Source organism: Athene noctua, chromosome 1 (assembly GCF_965140245.1).
Source record: "Athene noctua chromosome 1, bAthNoc1.hap1.1, whole genome shotgun sequence".
Classification (NCBI taxonomy): domain Eukaryota; kingdom Metazoa; phylum Chordata; class Aves; order Strigiformes; family Strigidae; genus Athene; species Athene noctua.
Genome location: NC_134037.1, coordinates 81369781 through 81386471, shown reverse-complemented (window position 1 = coordinate 81386471; position 16691 = coordinate 81369781).

The window sequence follows — 16691 nt, the reverse complement described above, 5'->3', positions numbered from 1 at the left end:
ATGCAAACATGCAAGGCTGCTGCTATCTAACAGGGTGGCCACTTCAGCGGAGATAACAAACTTTATTTGAATTCGAGCACACTTCCTGATAAAGTGGGTTGTACAGCTGCTAAGTGACATTTACAACAGATAGATTTAATAAGAAAAAGGAACGACACTTTTTTTTTTTGTTATTCCTACTTGGCCTGGAAAGCTAAGAATGACTTTAAGCCAAAAGACTTCCAGCTTCCGGGGATATTTTAATTTGAACCATGAATGTGAACTAGTATAATATCCTCTGACATTATCTCCAGACTCTCAGTATAATAATTCATCAGTTCAGCTGAAATACATGCACATTCTGATTTCAGTCTTATACCTGATAGAACATTGACCAGTTTGGTGTTTTGTTTGTTTGTTTGTTTGCTTTTTAAGGGCAGAAATCAAGTTATTTTCTGCAATGCTTGTGCTCATTGTGCTTGTATAAGACTCAGAAAGAAGCTGAGATACATTTGTCTCAAAATATTTCTGCCTAGAGTTACTGCCTTTCCAAGTACATACACTAAACAGATGGATGTGGTAATCAACACTTTAAAAGATGTTATACTGCTGCATCAAGAACACCTGCTCTTGTTATACCTACCCTTAGTAAAGCCTCCCTTGCTTTCCTGATGAGAGGGAGATGTATTGTAAACTATGCATATATGAATTTAATGTTAGGACTCAGATTTACAGCTATTTCCATTCCCAAAGCTTCTTCATTCTATCTGTATACTGGCAATGACATCCTCCAGAGTGACGCAATGTAAGCAGAAGAAGTAAGTTATCTATTGTTTCTGGACAGCTTCCATATACTAAACTTCACCAAATCTGATCATTGAAAGGTAAGAGTCCTTCACTGGTTCCCACAAATGTCAACTAAATTCCTGGATAGGAAATAGAATATTTATTTATCCTAAATCTGCATCATCAATAAATCTTTATTCTTCTTAAAACACTAATAAATTCAAACCAATGTCCATTCTCTTAATGGATATGGCCTCCAATAGGCTAGAGTAGCACAGATCTGAAAAGAGCACCACAAAACTACTTCGGAAATGATTAAGGATATGGAGCCATGGTTGTATGAAAAAAACTGAGACTGTGGAGATGATATTAATAAGTACTTATATAAGAAAAATATGCATAGTGCTTATGTTGCATCTTCCAGAAGAGTGAGGGAACATTCACAGCCATTAGGAGGAAGAACATATAAAGTTTATGAAAGGGAAATTATTTTACCCCAGTAAGTATGTGATCAGACTTCCCAACTATCTGCAGCTGGAAGCTGAAAGCAAAAGACTAAGATTCAAAATCAGGTTAAATAGGTAAACAGGAAACCTCAGCGATACAATTACTCATGCTAGCAAGTAATTACAAGAGATAAAAGTTTGTTTGTTGGCTTTCGGGTCTTTTTTCAGTGCCCAGGCAGCTCTTTCACTATTTGCATTAAGATAAATTCCTTATGATTTGCATTATAGTACCTCTACCTACTGTGCCTTTTTTATACTTCTGCTTCAGGCAGCTGGGACTTGCTGCCAACAGAAACTGTTCCACCTTTACTGTGAACTTGAAGGCACTGGTAGGACTTGAGCTTCCTCTCTGTCTCCCGTGTGGCCATCTTCGAGGGATAAATGACTCGTATTCCTTCCTTCTGAAAAAAAGGGTTTGGTTTTGTTTTGTTTTGGTTTGGTTTGGTTTTATTTCCCCTCATGTCTACTGGCAGGTGGACCTCCAAGTGAGTGAAAAGGCTGAGGGAGTTGTTTACATACCAGTGCCTTATCTATTATTCTTCCTCCCAGAACGGGTTCTCCAGTAAGTAGTGCATGATTCCACTAATGAGTTTTTATTCAACAGGAAGTTGGATCCTCTGACATTTTTAAGGGGTGAAAATATCACTGGGTTCCTGCAGTACTGAGGCCAGCTATAGACAGAATTTTAAAACGTACATGGTTAGTACTAAAGGGGATTTATGGAGGTAACAGTGAACTACCTTTTTTACATACAAAATACATAGCTCTTTTAGTTTCATTTATTTTCATGGGGTTTTGGTTGTTGTTTGTTGGTTTGTTTGGGTTTTTTTAAATTCTTCCTACACAGTCTATGCCTTTGAAAAACCTAATGTCATATCTTCTTCTATCCAGATCCCAAATTATTCCAGGTATTTTACATTTCTTCATAGAATATCAGTTTTCTGTGTTACACTTGCTCTTCCACCTTGCAAACTCTGCACTACATTGGCCATGTGAAGTTGTACAGAATTATCTAGTCTTTTCTCACCCCCACCACCCCTTGGACATGTTTATATCGTTTTTGTTTTCTTCATGACTGGCCCTGAACATGACTGTATACTAGGGGGTTCATTTTTACTTTATATTGCTGGGGCTTTTCAAAAAGTATTTCAAAATACAATTTGCACCTCAACTCTAGAAATATGCATCTTAGATTTCCTATAAATCAGCTATACATACTTAGGTCATTATTTATGCTAAGCCTTCTTTTTCTGTAATATATTGGTAGGAAGAAAATAAACACAGAGAAGCTATCTCAAAGTGATTTGCAGTAATTCATCAAAGTAGAGTTTTGTTGAAGACCTCAGTCATGAAAATCACAAACAGCTTCCGTGCACTAAACAACACCAAATGCTAGCCCTGAAGCTCTAAGGAATCATGGAAACAGTTCTTCAGTGCATTTCCCAGTATTGATCCATATGAATTTTCATGCTTCCAATTTTGCATAATTCTCAGGTTGAAATGAACTCAGAGCATGCAATGTGAAACTCAGCCAAGCATTCTGCTTCCCATAATTCCAGCTCAAAACTGTACATCAGCCTGACTTCTCTCAAAGCAGTTTTCACAAAAGACATGCAAGAGTTGACCAACACCATGCTGGATTCCAAATTTGTAATATGGTTTTGGTTTCATTGTAAACATTTAGCATAGCTTTGGTTTTCTATATTAAAACGTTTTACGCAATCTTCAGAAGGGTCTAAATGGGGAAAAAGCAAAACGAACTCCAGTGTCAATAACTCCATAACTTCCCTCCTAGTCTTCAGACCCCGAAGTCACACTGGTTCCACAGTTCAATTCAGATATTAAGGAATAGTTTTTGAGAAATCTGAAGCTGACCTTCCAGGTTTTGCAGCAGACATTTCACATATCTTCTAGAACAAATGATCTTCTAACATCATCTGTGTTATTATGCCTCACAAGTAATTCTGCATGGTCCTATCACTGCAGCATGAAGCCAGCAGTTGCCCAAGTATTCATGCAGAAAACATCCAGAGGAAGGGTACCTTCCTCATCGACTGTGGGTTAAGGACCTCTTGAAAGAAATCCTGATACTCAGACCATATGGATATAGAAAGAGGAGTATCACTCCTTAGTTTAGAGATCTATAACTGAAAGGTCATTAAAGGCTATTCCTTTCCTACAGTTTTAGCTAAGCAGCTTAACAGCTTGCAGCTGTACCTGCAAGTATCCTCAAGAGGTGGGAGTTTCCTAGACTTCTTTGGCTATATCTTTACAACACTTAGAAAAAAAACATTAAAGATTATGATTTGGATACATAACAGGAGCATTCAATCAGTTAAGGCGTTCTTCTCAGCCATATTTACCAGCATCCTTACATTTCTGAGAGCAAATCAAAGAGGTTTGCTTGACCTCTTAGTCATTTAAAACAGACTTATTTCACTTTGCAGTGAAAAGAATGAAGAATAAAGTCTCAAATAAAATTACAACTTGGTCTGAGAGGCTATATAAGAAGCTACCGTATCTCAGCTATTAGATGTAACCTTCCATGAAAAGGCAGTGCTGTGTTATGATATATCTGCAGGATCATCAAAGTGAGCTTCAGATCAGAGCTTACATATATATATATATATATATATATATTTTTGTGGATACCTTTGCTACTTTCATTGCTGGAAAAGGTGAGTATAAGTACAGATCAACATGAAACCCACGAACAATTGCAACTTATAAATTTTGTGTTGGAATATCTAAAGCTCTAGCTTTAAGAAAATGACTACTACTGTGTGAAGAGGGAGGAAGAGGAGTTAGAACATGTTGATACAGGAGGACCACAGAGAACCTGTGATGCCACAGGTAGCATGGTGGAACACAGTCCTCATGCCCTCACTGGGCACTTGTGAAGCTTTGCATGCACTCAGGAGCTGCTGCCTCTCAAAAAGGATGATTTTAGCAATCCTCAGCCTATGGGTTTGTTCATGGTTTTTGCCAGAAGGCCACTATCTAATTCTCTGACCTGTGCTACGTAAGTGCTGACACATTTTTCAACTGGGCTTTGCTGTAATTCTTCCTCCTGCAAAATGTACATTAAAATCTTTATTGGAAAAAGGATGTTGTGAAGTCTGACTGAAATTTGTCCCAATGTTTTGCTACTGATAAGTGGTGTCAGAGGAGTGTGAAGTGGAGCTAGATACGACTTGCCTCTTCAGAGCTGGAGAGGTGTTTGAGGCTTGATGTCTCACTGTCTATGTGCTCTTCAGTATTTATTCAAGACAGAGTTAATGACTCAAGGTTTAAAACAAACTTTAAAAGAGGATGTTGGACTAAGACAAATAAACGAATGTATTTAAATTCCTAGAGTGAAGGTATTAAGGAGAAAAACTGCTGAGAAGGAAGTCTGTCTCCCAGCTGTACTTTCTCATGTCAGGTGAATTCACACTCTGGCTTGACTTTAAATAACCGTAAAACATCTTTAACACAAACAGTATATATAACAAAGATAGAAGTAGCCTCATTAGAAGTGCAGTAGTTTCTCACACCTTGTCTGCTTTCAGGGACTTGGTAACTCTTCACAGTGGATATGCTGCAGACACATTCCAACTCTCTGAGGTCAGCAGCAGCCACATTGAGATCTTTGCTGCTGTGTGGCATGGCTAATTTGCCAGAGCTTGTCAGATAAGGAAATAAACTTATTTCTGCAACTATGAGTTATTCTCATCTAAAGAAAATCCTCTTGGGCTCTGATGTAAGGATTCTGTGAAAATTTCAGTTCATGATTCTCTTCCCAAAAACTAGGCTGACTTTACCTCAGGATTTTTGAGGGACTGACAGTATGTCCATGTAACTGAGGAGAATTTAGCCTAGAAGATTAAACTTTTTTTATAAATTCTGCTCTAAGAAATTACTATATCAGTGGCTTGTGCAAAATTGGAGATCAAGCTATGTTCTATTCTTGGACCAACTTTGCACACATGTTGATACTAAACACTTTCAGACTTTTCTCTGTTCAGTTATGTAACCATAGCACTTTCACATGTGAAAGTACAGTAATTTTAATGCTTCATATTAGACTCCCTGAGATCCAGATTATTCTTCCAAGAGTTTTTGCTGAATATCTCTCTGCCTGCTAGTTGTTCTGAGCTTCCATCCTCTCTTCCACTGAAGTCACAATTAGGTTTCTTGTGACATTCTTTCAAGTTGCACCTAAATAAGCATCAGTCGACATGGCCCAAACTGATGATTGACTCCCAGACATCCATTTTTCTCTTTCTGCTGTGTTGAACTTGTGAATTTTCATCTATTCTTTGCCTTTGTCTACTGTTCCCTGCTACTTCTATGTTAGTTTCTATTAAAAACTGCTTAGTCTTGAGGGGCCACACTCACCAGAGTCCTTATCTGAAACTCAAAAACATTAAGAGCCAAGGTGTGTTTTGAATTTTGCAGGACTACAGCAACTCCCTTACTAGTTTTGATGAACATATTCTTTTTTTAATTTGCCTCTGCACTGCCACAAATTTAATATTTTCATAACCCAGGTTAAAGGGATTCAGTAGCAAATCTGAGATTTAGACCCAACTCCTGTATGAACTAAGGCTAATCCTAAAGTTGTGACGTATATGTGACCATATCTGTAAACTCTCACTGCTTAGTGGAGCTTGGTATTCCTAAATACATGAGCATAAATAAAAGGTTTCTTTAAAAAATTAATAAAAAATTATTTCTGTTTAAACAAATCAGCAAATATGACCAACTTTCTATTCATCTTAGTTGTTCTGAGTAGAGAAAGTGTTTACAGGTGAGTTTGGTCAGTGTGAAGCACACTAGCTAGCATCCAGTAATACAGCAGCAACAACTAGAACTGACATATCTCTTCAAACATCAAGCACCTCCACCCCATGAACTGGCCCAGGTTGAGATCTTCTCTTGTAACATGTTAAGATTATTGCACAAAGGAAAATCTTCAAGTTTTCTGCTTAGAAAGCAATGTTGTCCATATACCCCGATGTGTCAATCAAGACTCTCTAACCAGGGAAAGCAACATAGTTTGAAGTATGTTATGCTACAATCTGAGCAGAACGTTTGTAATTAAGACTACTCATACATGCATAACTGTTATACCTTATGTAAATGTGATGAGAGAAAATTAAACTTAAAATGTGCTTAAATCTTACTGTAGCCTAATTCTTATATGAATGTTGCTTTAGGAAAGGCATATGTAGCCTAAAAAAAAAGTAAAAGACTGATGTTTTATAAAATATTCTGCCATTTTGCTCTCTATTCTTAATTATTCAGCACTAAAGTACCTACTTTTCCCTCTGATTTTACAACATTCTCATACCACTTAAAAAAAAAGAGCCAAAAATCCAAAATGAGCTAAATCAAAAAGCAGCAGATCCTTTCCAGAGTGGTTGCTGCTTCTGATAGGCACTATCCATTGTGATCATCTACTTCAAACTGACAACATCAGAGGACAAAGCTTTCATTCTCTGCAGTTGTGGGTATCCTTGTAACTTGAGTTTACCAGTTATTTTGCAGGAATTTTAATTCTGCAGGTTAAAGAAAATTTCAGGTTTTATGAGCTATTTGAATATTACTGCTGGAAACTTCTCTGTTGTATTCTGAATTCACTGATACATATAAAGGAGTTTTGCTTGCTATTGAGCTCCTTTAAAATGTTTAGAGGTGTGTCAGCAAAACTGCCTTTCATACATGCTGAGCTGCCAGAGGCCTCATGTAAGGTCTGTCCTAGTGGATGCTGGGAAGGTTTCCTGTGCTGCATAAATGTCAATTACAGTTTTTTAACACAAAGTAGGCATATTTTGTTCTATTGCATCAGCAAGTATCAGGTGCAAAATATGGTAAAGGCCATATTTTAGATAAAAGGTTAGCTGGCTGTGGAATTCTGTTTAAAGGAGACTTAACAGCGATTCTGGGACCTGACATAGTGTGATGTACGTGCTTTCATATTCAGAAAGAGGGTGACTCTGCTAGAAAGGCCAGTGTCAACAGGACTGATAGTATACACCAAACAGAACATATAGGAAACAGTGCCATGCAAACATTAAATATGTATATTCCAGCAGGAAACAGTGCCTTCTTGAAACCCTAGGCATGAAGCCCCAAAAATTTAGCCAGAAATACTGGTGTCCCTTTACTTCCTTCCTGACAAAATCAACATAATGACAGCTGGTCATTATTCTTTTGCAGAAAAAAAAAATAGATTATCTTTGGGAGGAGTCAAAAAGAAGTGTTATATCTCTGTGCTGCAGTGTGGCAAGTGGTACCAAATGATGAAACTTTTCCTTTCTCTGGGGACTGTGTTAATTAGAGTTAGTAGAAAAAAAGAAGACATTGATTCTATCTTTCAAAATATAGTAGTAGTAAATTAGCTTTAAAAGATTATATTTATGTCTTTAGCCTTTTTATATTCTTTTTTGCCTTTAAATGCATTAAGAATACATATTGTTTAGATATTTTTACTCTTTATTTTTCTTTACCTCCTTCAAATTCTACTGATTCAGCACTAACAGTTCTCTTAAATTTACAGTGCATCAAAACATGGAGTTCTCTTTTCTTTCAGTGTGTTTTATTGTCCATAAACTGGAGATGTTTCAAAGAATTAGAATGAAAGGAGAAAAAAAACCCCACAACTTAAAACGAGTATAACTCAGTTCCTTCTGTTATACATGGTATTTAACAAGGTAAGTTAAAAAGGTGAGGGAACAAACAAATCTCTCTGAACACGAGATAAAATGTAATTGAGAAAGGCCAACTTTCAATGTTTCAGTCAGTTCTAATCCCATTACAGTAGATCCAAGATAAAAACAACCTGAACTCACAGACTTCAGTCTGCAGACCCGACATGCCCAAGCCATATTTTTCTCAAGGGCCCCAATTCTTCGGCAAGTATGTTAAACCCTTAGCTGATCTATCGCTAACCTTCCAATAAACATGTTGCCTAAGCCAAAAGATCCAAGAGCACTTTAATATTGAAGTTGATGTACAGTTTGTCCCATGTCATAGTATATCTGATCTCATTTTAAAAAGAAAATACAGAGGAAAAGCAATGAGTCTGCTGGGGCTGTTCCTAGCCCGTTTGAACTCAAATTAACAGAAAAGCTGATTAATGCTTTCTTTGCTGTGATTGTTTCCCCATGCCTGTTCGAGTGTGCAGCTTCAGGGCAAAGGAAAGGGTTAATCTCAGACACTTCATTTTTAATGAGGTTCAAGCAAGCAATTAGGTGCTTGTACAAGGAGCGTCCCTCTGTTCTGGGACTCAAAATCCTCCTGCCTCACTTGCATTGAGTTGGAAATGTCAGAAAGAGGAGAGAGGCCGTGGGGTTGGGAAGGTATCTAAGGAGTGGCTCCCCTTCCTGGGAAGTGGTTGACCAATGGAAAGAGAATTTGTAAGATACTGAGCCCTAGGCTTTTTGCATCTGAAAATTAGTTTCTTGTACCTGTAATCCAAATAAGACTAGCTTACCACAGCAGGAGCTGCCTTGCCTCTTTCTTTCACTACTGGATTTCTACCTGGCTGAAGATCTCACCTGCAATTACAGGAGAAACCATAGAGAGTGGTTGGAATGCTGTAATGCCCAAATCCACAGAGCACAAAAGAGCCCCAAATTTACCCTGCTGTAGGGCTCAGCCAGGACAGCCCCTCACTATCTGAGGTTGAATAAACACTTGAAAAGCAGCCTAACTTTGCACAGCAAGGTCCTTTGGACACAAGGATCAGTGACAGTTTCAAGCTGGCATTTTATTTCAGCTGTCATATCTTTCCTGCGTTCTGACACTCCAGTCCCTATTGGCCCAACTTAAAAATAAACTTTTTTGGCTCTGGGAAAATTAATGACATTCCTGTGGAAAGCAGGTTGGTTGAAAGAAGCGCTATCAAGTCCAAGAAATAAACAGGAAAGTATTATTAAAAGAAAAATAATCTTTAAGAGAAACAGGTTTAATGATTAACAGCTCTACTTTGCCACAGGCAGAATTTCTGCGGTGATATATGGAAACCCTCTGGGACTCTCAATTTTTACTAGATAATCCATCCTGAATGTTAAAATAGTGCTTTATCCCCTGCACATCACCTTTTGAAATATGTAGGCATTTTACTAATTGACCTCAAGAATAACTCTAGCCCAGATTGTCTGAGGTACATGGCTGCCTGAGTCCCAAAAATAAAATAAAAATTTGGGTGGGTTTTTTTTGTTTGTTTTTTTTTTTTTTTAAAAAAGAAGTTTTTGTTTTAAGTTTCTCTTGAAGGCCTTACTTTAAAAAAAAAAAAAAAAAAGGGGGGGGGGGGAGAGAGAAAAAACCCCTGAGAATCAATATCTGTGGACCATTTATATTTTATTACTCTTAATTGTGATATTGACTGTTGTATTGTGCATATGCTAGGTCACATAATTACCATTTATTCACAGTGTGTTCCATGCACAAGAATCAAAGGAAAAGCAGACATTTTAAATAGCATTAATTGCTATTGATTATAGAAGGTCCTTTATAATTAAGGAAAAAACATTTTCTCCCCAACTCATCTTTTAGAAGTAAGACTCTTACAATAGACATATTCAAAAAACTGTAGCCAAAGAGAACTTTATTTCTTGGTATTTCTTGGCATAGCTCTCTAACTTTTCCTTAAAAGAAGAGAAAAGTGATGAAAACTCACTTTTAAGTAACTTGAATCAGCACCAAATTAGTCACAGGAGAAGGCTGTAAAAATGGTTGTCAATACTTACAAAAGCAACTGTCCTATTAAAAGAGGCATATCAAGTTCCTGGAACCTGTCAGGATGAGAAAAAAATGTGCCATTCCCTCCCCTCCTAGAAGGGTGGGAATAAAATACTGACAGATAATTTTATTAGTTAAAGCCAGAGAGTAAAATTAAGGTGCATAGCCTCTCTTGTGTATAGCTCCAGTCAGCATTTGCACATGTGAAGATGTTTACACTCCTAGCACAACCATGGGCTCAACCTGGGCCAGCCACTCTTCAGACACAGTAGAAGAGAGTCACTGCTTCAATAATTCAAGGAAGACAGAAAGACAAAGAATGAAGAATAATCCAAATAATCCTTAGTTTTTCTGTTCATAATTCAGGTACAGAAGAAGTCATCACTACTGATCAATTAATTCTGCATCCAGTTTTCAGAAATCTCAACCATAACTAAACTAACACAACTACCACCAAACTTTTTTTTTTTTTTTTATCATTTCTCTACTTCTTTATTTCTTTACTTATTTTCCACTCTTCAGAATACGTCTTTCAGGAGGTATGTAAATAAATCATAACTACATGATGACACTGCAACACATGGTGGATTTGTGTCCACCAGAATGTGTCATGGCTGAATGGGACTGGTCAGGCAGTGGGACAGATGCCATACAGGGTTGGTCAGGACTACAAAGCCACACAACACACATTTTCCTGCAATCTATTATTTCCATCTGTTTTTTATCTCACAGATGATAAAAACAAAAAACAAAAAACAAACAATAACATGAGAAATGTAGGCTGGATGGTGTTATTGCTAAACCTTTGTCACATTTAGACTTCCGGAGTTCACGTCTTTGCCTGTAGCATTTTGGATGGATGCCTTCTAAACTCCCATCAAACCGTGTCTTGCAACCCTATTTCCTGGTTTGTTTTTTTTTTTCTTCTGAAGTCCCTGGAGGAATAGATTGCCACTACACAGAAAAGCAAAGCAGTAAGCATGAGAATGTCAAAGCTGACATGTGTGCAGTAGAAAAAGTACATATCATCAGGATGTGACCCGAAGAGATTTCCTAAAGGTGCCAACTTACATTTTTCTCCTATTGTTGGAGAGCGGTAAGTCACACTGATATCTGATCAATGGCTGACGTGAAAAAAACAGAATTGTTCCTAATGGCCAAGTGTCAGCAAAATCAACTGGCCTCTGTATAAGTATTCAGTGTAAGTACCACCAAAAAACCCAAAGAACTCAAGGAATGAATCAATGAGTGATTCATGCTGACCCTTACTCTTCAAGACTGATCTAGAATTCAGGCATTTAGCCTGGAAGCCTGATACTAAGAGAAAAGAGAGAAGAGGATGCTATTTGATTTGTCTCTCAATCCCACACAGCAAAGGTCAGAGATACAGAGAAGCTCGCTGCTTGTTTAGGAGATGTCTTACCTGCATGCATGCTTCAGGAACAAGAAAAGCCTGTCAGACCCAACTGCACCTAATTTTATCCTGCCTGGGAAAAGATTCAGAAGTGTGGGAAGAGACAGGAAGGTTACAAAGGGAAGGCATTTTCTCATTTTAATGAGTCAAGTGTCCTTCACCACAGTGCCTGCATATCATGAGCTGTTTATGGCAGAGCACGTTGTCCTCTGAAGGAACATAATCTTTTCACAGACCATATTTTTAAATGTTTCTATTATGACACTGACCACTCGTGAGCCCTGGCTGCTATTTTGTGGCTCACAGATTCATGTATGCCAACACACTCATCCATGCTTCAACCAAGCTTTTAACCTGTCAAACAGAAAGGCATCTGGTTGTTAATCCTCACAGACATTTTCCTCTCTTTTTTGACACGTACTTCTTGTCTATTTTGGGGTACTAGCTCCTTGTCAGAAGGTGATGCAGGCTGTGATTTGTTCTGTCTTCTTCACCACACAGCAGCCCTCATATTATCCCCCATCTTTGTCTTTTTTGTCCATTCTTCCTCTTCGCCAAAAATAAGTTCATTGCAATATTACACTGTGCAGCTTCACTTTCTGATTCAAACCAAGTGCTGATGTTTCAAGTGTCCCGTGTAGGGGGCTGATTGATCATACAAGGCACTGAAGAGGCAGTAGCCTCACCCTTTGCAGTTGTGGTCTTCTCTAGCTTTACCTGTGCTGGTTGAGCAGGATACTGCCCTAGGCTCCCTGAGGAGCTGCTCACTACCCCTCCTGTGGATTTCTGCTCCTTGTGATCTGCCTAGCAAGCTTTTGCATGAATGGTCCCTGACATGCCTAAGTCCAGAAAAGCACAACTTTCAGTTTAGATCATCTCCTGTTGGCTACAGCAGGTTAGGGGATGCTGATATGACAATATCAACTGATTTTGGGTGGTGGTTTCCAAGGCAGAAGGATGAGTAGAGAAAGGTAAATGAATTCATCAGTTGACATAGTACTGAGACAGTCCTTGTGCTCTTCCGGAGTAAGAAAGCTCTGTAGTTTAATAGTAATTTTTATTCATTTAAACTGACCTTACAATGTTTCCTGGACAAACCTAGAGGACCCCACTGCCTGAGGCATGTAATTAGATGTGCATTTCTGCAAGCATTTTATGTAAAGCCTTCATGTTCAGTGTGGAAAGCCTTCAGCATGCAACTACATTTGTATGGTTTCTAACAGAACTCCATCAAGCCTCTGACTTTGTTAAACAACACATCTGTACTTTACCCCCAGCAGCCACATATGACATCCTCTTTTCCTTGCTGTGACCTTGTATGTCAACTAAACCCAAATTGGTGTATCGCAGCTCAATCCATAGTATTGCCTTTAATGCCAGAGCATGAAAGAGGTTATGGCTCAGGGGGCTCAGACCTGAGACTAATGTGGAATGTTTCTGCAGAACATAAGTTTTGATAAATCTACTTGCTGATCATAAGGTGTTTGAGTTTTCACCATGGACGGGAGAAAAATATCAGTTGTTTTCTGAGTTGGTGCTTCATTAGCCTTTCAAATTTTAGATGCATTAAAATAAATGACACCCTGACAGAAGAACATACTATAAGAGACATAGAAAAAGCCTTAGAAATCTTTAAAAAAAACAAACCTAAGGATGCATGTTCCCATTTCAACTAGAGACAGACAAATTCTGTGTGTTACTGGCAGATGTTAGTGAGGAAAATCTTCCTATCTGAAGGGAGTCTTGGTAGAAGCTCATGGGACAAATTGAGGCTAACTATCAAAGCATGAAAATGCAGATTTTACAGCAATGACAAGGGGATACGTTTGATTGTCTATGTCGGTGACCCCTGATTGAATGATTCTTTAAAAGTGTTAAGAGAAAGAGAAACTCTACCAGGCATACACTGTAACCTGACCAAAGTAGAGACTGTGTGACAAACTCTTCAATATCTTTTGAAAATAAAAAGTGAGCTATGAACAAGTTGTTTCTTCCAAACAAAGAACTGAGCAACTAAGTCAAAACAAATGTTCTCAGAGAAACAAAGTGAGATGACTTCATGATACAAGTCATGAAATTCTGACCCAGATTTGAATCTTTAACTGGCTAGAGCATTCAGATCAGTGATTTTTGTTATGGAGGTGCTAACATTTACAATAACTCTGTCAACTTGTACCTTAAAATGTTGAGATTACATAAGTGATAAGGCCTTTTGACAGAGCTTAAATATTTCATTTGATTTGGCATATCAGATTCCAAAGTCAGACAGTTCCTTATATGATCCATTTTCCTATCATGATAAACTTACATTTCACTGTGAGCTATTTCCTTTTTTTTCAGGTTGGGACTGGTGACTGAGCATATTGTGATTAAAAAAAAGCCAAAGTATTATTCCACATTACTGAATCTGTTGAACTTTTTAATGTAAGCTGAGCAACTATATCTCAAAGAGAAAAGACTTTGCTTTTCAGTTAGAAGTTCAAAGTATGTAGAGGAATTTTAAATGTCTATGCACCTGTCAAATGCTAAATCAAATGGAATAACCTTATGTATACATACTTTACAATCCTCAACAGCTTTCTGATCTCTTTCAGGATAAATCCATAAAGCAAACAAAAGTTGCTTTTTCATCAGAGACACATTCTAGTTTGAAGAGTTTCAACTCTGAATTCTTTTAAACACCTGCCTTCCTCCCCCTGTAGTTATTTATATCTTGAAGATAAAAATCTGCTTGTTGAAAGTTTCTGAGCAAGCACCAGAGTATTAGAGGACAGCAAATTATAGTGAAATCTTATAGGATTAGGAAATTGGACAGAAATATAAATGTGTTTGTGTTCCTTTCTATAGTCATTTATTTATATATGCAGAAATAATTTAATTTATATGTATATTTATAATCTATTTATATTCTGTATGCAGCACTTCTATATAAAGAAAATACCCACATTTGCCTTCTGGATCATGAAGAGCTATCATTAGAGTTTATTACATAAAATTAACTCATTCCCCAGTTATCTCAAACTTACATTTATCTATATCCTTGACTTACTTCTTGTACCATGTTATAAACTATATGTTTATATAATATATAATATAATATATATTATATATTAGATAATATATAGTTATAAATTATATGTTTATATATGTTATAAACTAAACTCATGTCAAAATTTATAAGGCACCTGGTCTTCTGGCAACAAATGGAACAGGTGGGATGCAACTTTCCCAGAGAGGGAAAAGGATTTTAGGGCAGGAGTTATCAGGGCTTATTGACAGGGCTTTAAACTAGATATGAAGGGGAAAGGGGAGATAACTGGGCCTGTTAGGAATAAGCTCAAGGGAAGCATGCCAAGGCTTGAAGGATGGTGGACTGGTGAGGGCTCTCCCTCTGCTACTTCATTTGAGAGAAAGGAAAGATGTTTAGAAACCGTGGAAGCACCTGAGAAAGCCCTGATAAGAAATGGGGCCCACACTCACAAAAAGTTGTTGGATTCAATAGCTTATCTCAAGTGCATCTATACCAATGCACGCAGTACGAGCAACAAACAGGGGCAGCTTGAGGCCATGATGCAGCAGGAGATCTATGACATAGTAGTTATAACAGAAACGTGGTGGGATGCCTCACATGACTGGAGTGCTGCAATCAATGGCTACAAGCTCTTCAGAAGGGACAGACAGGGAAGGAGAGGTGGGGGAGTGGCCCTGTATGTTAGAGAATGTTATGAGAACTCAGAAATCAAGAACAGTGATGACGGGGCTGAGAGTGTTTGGTTTAGGTTAAGGGCCAATAAAGCGGATCTTGCTGTGGGAGTCTGCTGTAGACCCCCCAACCAAAGCAGTGAGGTGGATGAAGCTTTCTATAAACAGTTGGGAGAAATCTCATGGTCACTTGCCATTGTTCTTGTAGAGTATCTGCTGGGATCACAGCACAGCAGAGAGGGAACAATCCAGGAGGTTCCTGGAATGTGTGGAGGATAACTGCCTCACACAGCTGGTGAGTGAGCCGACCAGGGATGGTGCCCTCCTGGGCCTGCTTCTTGTGAACAGGGAAGAGCTTCTGGGGGAGGTAAAGGTTGGAGGCCATCTAGGGTGCAGTGGTCATGAGATGATTGAGTTTTCAATCCTTGCAGAAACAAAGAGAGGTGTTAGTAAAACCTTCACCTTAGCCTTCTGGAGGGCAAACTTTGACCTGTTCAAAAGACTGATTAATAAAATCCCTTGGGAGGCTGCCTTGAAGGAAATGGGAGTCCAGGAAGGCTGGTCATGCTTCAAGAGAGGAGTCTTAAAGGCACAGGAGCAGGCTGTTCCTGCATGCTGAAAAACAAGCAGGAGGGGAAGGAGACCAGCTGGGCTAAACAGGGACCTTTGGCTGGATCTCAAGATAAAAAGGAGAATCTATTGCCTTTGGAAGAGGTGGGAGGTCTCTCATGAAGACTATAAAGATGAAACTATGCAGGGAGAACATTAGGAGAGCCATAGCACAGCTAGAGCTCAACTTGGTTATAGCTGTTAAAGATAATAAAAAATGTTTCTATAAATTCATTAACAGCAAAAGGAGGATTAGGGAAAATCTCCCTCCTTTACTGGATGCAGAGGGGAACATGGTAACTAAGAATGAGGAAAAAGCTGAGGTGCTCAATGCCTACTTTGCCTCAGTGTTTAGCAGTGGAACTGGCTGTTCCCTGGACACCCAGCCTCATGAGCTGGGAGATGGGGAGGGGAAGCCGAATGAGGTCAGCACAATTAAAGAGGAGGTGGTTAGAGACCTGCTACACCACTTGGATGCACACAAGTCTGTGGGACCGGATGGGTGACACCCAAGGGTGCTGAGAGAGTTGGCAGATGTGCTCGCCAAGCTGCTGTCCATGATTTACCTGAAATCATGGCTAACCGGGGAGGTCCCATTGCACTGGAGGGTGGCAAATGTGACACCCAGCTACAAGAAAGGCAGAAAGGAGGATCCAGGAAACTATAGACCTGTCAGTCTGACCTTGGTGCCAGGGAAGGTCATAGAGCAGGTCATCGCGAGTGCCTTTAATAGTCATATAATGGACAACCAGGGGATCAGGCCTAGTCAGCATGGGTTTATGAAAGGCAGGTCCTGCCTGACAAACCTGATCTCCTTCTATGACAACGTGACCCAACTATGGGATGAGAGAAAAGCTGTGGATATTGTCTACCTGGATTTTTGAAAAGCATTCGACACAGTTCCACAAAGAATTCTCATGGAAAAACTGGCTGCTCATGGCCAGGGTAAGCACACGGTCTGCTGG